The sequence below is a fragment of the Salvia splendens genome, chromosome 4, assembly GCF_004379255.2.
Source record: "Salvia splendens isolate huo1 chromosome 4, SspV2, whole genome shotgun sequence".
NCBI lineage: Eukaryota > Viridiplantae > Streptophyta > Magnoliopsida > Lamiales > Lamiaceae > Salvia > Salvia splendens.
The window spans coordinates 24724535-24729939 of NC_056035.1; the positions used below are offsets into that span (position 1 = coordinate 24724535).

The window sequence follows — 5405 nt, forward strand, 5'->3', positions numbered from 1 at the left end:
AGTTCCAGCTGACCAGTTGCTCCTGCAGCCATGTCATCAGCAATGGAAAGGAAATCATTGATTGTTGCTTTGCTTCTGAAATGACAAGGTTAGAATGGCCCATCCACTGTGTGTGGATTTGTTGCTTTGCTAATACAAATTACAAGGAAATCGTTTCAATTTAGTATCTTATTCAGGCTTAAGCTGTTAGAGAGGTGTAACTCATCTATACAGAAATAAAGAATAACATAAACATGCTAGAATGGAAAAGACATTAAATCTAGCGATGAGTACAAATGGAATCAAGAAGGAAAACACGACTAATTTACCTGATCAATTCCACGTATCTTCAGAACTACTGATGACAACTTTGACTTCTTCTCTGGTTTTATATTTACTTTGAACCCTTGAATTCGGTCCCCAACCAGCATATTCCTTGAACTAGAATCGTAACGAACTAGAGATCTTCCAGCGCTCAACTGGAGAAACCTTACATCACGAAAGACATTTTCACTTTTACACTCGATGCTTATCATAATATAAGATTTCATGTTTCACTCAAGTAGAAAAATTTGTCTATTCAACTAGTAGATCGACTCATGACAGGGAGGCACCTTAATTGATTGTAGCTCCGGTGACGAGCAAGCAGGGACATTATATAGAAAATCCTAACACGAGAGACAAGCATCGTATCCATCACTCTTCTGGGCACCATTTTACGAATGAAAGAAAAAACAGCATCTCTTATTTCAGCTAGGATTTCATGCTCTCTAGAAGCACCTGCCGTAATGACTGCAGCCAGTACCTGCACATAGGAAACCAAGTAGTTATCAGGAAGCTATAACCCATTAAAGATGTTAGAATTAAATTTTTAACAATCGAGTTTTTCTCGGCTGAGACACATACATAACAAATGCATAAGGATGCAAATGCATACAAAATAAATCTTATTGATTAACCTAGGCGATAGATCCAAATGTATCGAACACCCTCAAACCATAGAAGGAAAAGGTAAATCTTAACAAATACTTCAGAGCTATGTCATTAACACATGCTCTGGAACCAAGCTAATTTTCTTAATCTTCTCAGATGCTAATTTTCTTAATCTTCTCAGATGCCAGAATGTTTCTTAAGGCAACTTATTTTGCAGACTGAACTTGCTGAGCAGATGCAATCATGTCATTCTTCAGCACAGTGAATTTCAGCTTTCTCATCACCATGATACCAAAAACTATATGTTGCCGACTGTATTCATAAGAGGAGGTAGAAGGTGCTGAACAGAGAATACTAAGGCGAGCGTAGAAAAATGCAAGCAAGGAACCGAAGGGTGTCCTCAAGGAGATCCAATCCCCACAAAAAATTATAGAATGATCAAATTTATAAAATGATGAGAGAGCTAAAATTTGAATGACCGAAAAATTTAAAGCATCTGAGACGACATCTGCCAAGCGCTTTATATTAAGTTCCAGTGTAGTAACTTGCCTCGGAGGGAGCATATACCTGTCTTGAATCTATTCCAAGCTTTTACCAGCAATGCAAGAACCTATACAAAACAAATGCCCATGATAATGATAGCACCAAGGAAAAATGAAAATTTTGATAACTAATATGTATAGAAGGCAAAATCTTCTCAAAGTGCAGATATTGCAATGTTTATTGTACATTAAATACTATAAACATTTGTTATAGACCCAATTGCGACTAGGCATTACTAATAAGTAGTTAAAAATCACAAGAAAAAGTTGGAAATGTGTCGTATTTGGATTTTCTCGATGTGTTAAATTTCTGCAGTACATTTAAGATTATTTCAGTTCATTTCAGAGTACAAAACTTTGATTTTCAATGTAATTGTAACAATAGATCTAAAGGGTCTGGGAAATCTTTTTTATTATAAATGCAATGAACATATATCTCTCTCTGAGTTATGACAGAAACCGCATGATACTTTGATTTTAGAAACCAATACCTCGAGTCCAACAGACTTTGCCATATTTTGAGTTGTTGTATTGCTGGCCACCTCATCCAGGTATGATACACTTTTAGTTTCACAGAGTTGCAAAAGCTGCAGCGGAAAAAATCACACTTACTTTAAAGAATTAAGGGCCTGTTCACACAACCACACCAAGCACAAGTACAAGCACATAAAATTTTAAGGTGTGCTAACTTTACCAACAGTTTTAAGATTTAAACACATATCAACTTATATTAATTGGAAAGTGCACTCACAATAGATAAAGCTTTAGATTTTAGGCAGGAGATAGCAGCCATATATGAGGAAATATTGTCTGAGCCCGATAACTTTAAGTTCATGACGGCCTGAACCAGAATCAGAACGCCTCCATTACCCGGTGTGAAAGGAAACCAAAAGTGCACTACTCCTGAATTAAAACAAATAATAAATAAACAAAGGGGGGAAAGGAAAACGAGAAAGTAATCAGGAATGAAGAAAGAATTCAGAAGTGTGAGATTTTATTTAACCGGTAGGATAAAGTTATATGTGCAATTAATAGAACTTGTAATATGCTAAGTCATAAAAGCATAGGAAAACCAAAAGGATCAAGATAAAGTGTAAACAGAGACCAAAAAATTATAAGACAGTTACATCCAATCACCTCTACGAGAGTTTCTGTTCTCAAAGTTGTAACACCAGTCCCAATGTTAATGTAATCCATAAAGCGCACAATGAGAGAAAGTAGCACAGTTAAACGTGATAATTTACTTGCTGAGGTTGATCTAGAAGACCATGGTAAACCCGATGAGGCAAATTGTATTGACAGCAAAGCACCACTGAGTGACTGCATTGTGGGTTTGAGTAGATTAGCTCACAAAAGTAAAATAAAAAACAAGGTAAAAATAGAAAAAGTATCAAGTGAACTACATCAAAGAAGACAAAGACCCTATTACTTGCCTTAGGAAGGGTAGGTGTGTTGTGATGGCTTCATGTAATTAGGAGTCAACTCTCATCTAGAGAACTTGGTGGTCTCTGTTGTAGTGAGATCGAAGAGGGGAATTGCTAATCCACACGAGATGCTGCCAGGTCCGATCAGAGAAATGATGGGCCTCCAATCTGAAACCAAAATGACCGCATCGATGATCAGCACAACACTATGGCGGCCAACATCAGGTTAAGTATAAGCCGTTGAAATACTGTTAAGATCCCTCTCTATAAATGCTGCAAAGTGTAGGATATGATGGCAGTATTGTGGCCACTCAATAAGACGGTCCACAAACTGCTCCAATGCCTTACTCCCAAATGAAAACATCATAATGTCATAAATCCAAGGTCAGACTGTAATTCACAATAATAACATTCACTGATAACCTAGGAAGGAACAAACTTCCGAATCTGCAGGCTTCCACAAAGCATCTAAAACAGCTCGTAAAGCAATACCCAACGTAAGGTGAGTCACGCGTTGATGCTTAATGACTGATCTGAAGTAGAAGCATTCACAAAGGATAAACATTATAGGCAAGCTGAAAATTTTACAACAGAGTAACATTACAATTAACATAGTTAGGTTGAAGAGTATTTTATGACATTATTTATCTGGGATCATGTTCACTCAGTAAACCAATAATTTGATTTATCAATCATAAACATCAAACGGACAGGTAAAGATAAAAAACTCAAACACAGTAGACTAAGTATAAAACTACCTAACTAGCATATAAGAGATGTTAGGTCAAAATAAATTGTTGAGGAACTTGACCAAACAGATCACTTCAAAAAGAATATGCTGAATTATCTCAGTAGCCTCAAGTGCAACAGGATTGGCACACAGCTCTGAAATCTGACCCAAAAAGAATTTCTTTCTTGCACACAGACAAGAAAAGGGTTACACGTTTAGTGCAACACGTAGAAATTATTGTATGTATTCCACTTCCTACAACTAAACAAAAAATTATATCTAAATGTATGTACAAAGAAGAGAATAACTAACCACACATCCTGGTATCGTGTTCTTCAGAATTAGACAAAGCTAGACCAACTTCAATTTTATCAGGTACAGACAAGTGTAGAGCATCAGACTGATTATGCAGAAGTTCTTCATTGATGGCTTTAGTATGAAATGGCACACTTAATATCGAACTAAAGTTAGGTTTAATAAATAAAAGTTTGAATATTGAAGCAAATATTGGTTGCAGCTTTATACCCTTCAACTCGCTGGAATAAATAGTGAGGTGGTCAAAACTAAACTGGAGCAGTACTACTCAATGAGACGGTCCAGAAACTGCTCTAATACCTTACTCTCGAAGGAAAACATGGGAATGTCATAAATCCAAGGTTAGACTAAAATTCAAAATAATAACATTAGAACAAACTCTTGAATTTGCAAGCTTCCCCAAAGCATCTAAAGCAGCTCAAGCAATACACAGCATATGGTGAGTCACAAGTTGATGCAGCAATACACAGCATATGGTGAGTCACAAGTTGATGCAGCAATACACAACATATGGTGAGTCACAAGTTGATGCAGCAATACACAACATATGGTGAGTCACAAGTGATGATTATTGACTGATACTGAAGCAGAAGCATTCACAAAGGATAAACATTACAGGCAAGCTGAAAATTTTAGAACGGGGTAACATTACAACTCATAGTTAAGTTGAATAGTATATTACAACACTATTAATCTGTTCTTATGTTCACTCAGTAAACCAGAATTTGTTGTATCAATCATAATCATCAAACGGACAGGTAAAGAAAACAAACTCAAATATACAGAAATCGAAGTAGTCTAGATTCCATCTATTGTAGTTAAAGTATTTACTACATAGTGGCAACAAGCTGCAATTTCCATTCCTGCATTGCAAAAATATTAAAATCATGAGAAAGATCAGTCACCCTGCTACAGTAGTGGCAACAATAACCTCATATAAAGTATCTTTACTTGACACTAATTGAGTCATCAACCAGTTTCCAAGGCCCACGATTTCTTTTTTAGATGCAAGTCCTGCAAACTGAATGCCAAAGTAAAAAGGAAATGTGTGTAGTAAGTAACTGGGAAAGAGCCTATAAAAACATTTAACAGATATATTAAGAAGCCAAGACTTGACAATCAATGGGGTTTACATATCAAAGAAACACTTATATAGCACATATTTGTATAGGGCATATGAGACAAAGAAAAATAGGATGCTATCTATGTATGTATGAATTAATTATGCTGCAAGGTAGCAAAAAGTGGATTAGAAAAAGTAGAAAAACGTCGGGCACAGTATAACAAACAAAAATAGAATATATGTAACAGATCAATTATAAAGCTGCAAAATGCAGCAAAGAATGAATTAAATAAGTAGGAAAAATAGAGGCGCAACAACCAAGAAACAGAAGATCACAAAGTAAGCTCAAAAATCAATAAATAGACTTTTGCCTTCAGTTTTCCACCGTGTCCCCCTCATCTTTTAAGTTAATAACTCAG

At 35.9% G+C, this 5405-nt stretch overlaps 3 long non-coding RNA genes across 3 annotated transcripts; all 3 read right to left on the bottom strand.

Annotated features, from left to right (window-relative positions):
* Positions 1-31: 31 nt before the first annotated feature.
* On the bottom strand, positions 32-617 carry LOC121801221. The gene is made up of 3 exons (XR_006050562.1): positions 594-617; positions 309-468; positions 32-129 (listed from the first exon to the last, which is right to left on the bottom strand). It is a non-coding gene; the product is annotated as an uncharacterized LOC121801221 (long non-coding RNA).
* A 73-nt stretch (positions 618-690) lies between these two features.
* LOC121800462 lies at positions 691-1983 on the bottom strand. The gene is made up of 3 exons (XR_006050512.1): positions 1946-1983; positions 1480-1522; positions 691-784 (listed from the first exon to the last, which is right to left on the bottom strand). It is a non-coding gene; the product is annotated as an uncharacterized LOC121800462 (long non-coding RNA).
* A 2570-nt stretch (positions 1984-4553) lies between these two features.
* LOC121800416 lies at positions 4554-5162 on the bottom strand. Its single transcript, XR_006050499.1, has 2 exons — positions 4855-5162; positions 4554-4786 (listed from the first exon to the last, which is right to left on the bottom strand). It is a non-coding gene; the product is annotated as an uncharacterized LOC121800416 (long non-coding RNA).
* Between the last annotated feature and the right edge of the window lie 243 nt (positions 5163-5405).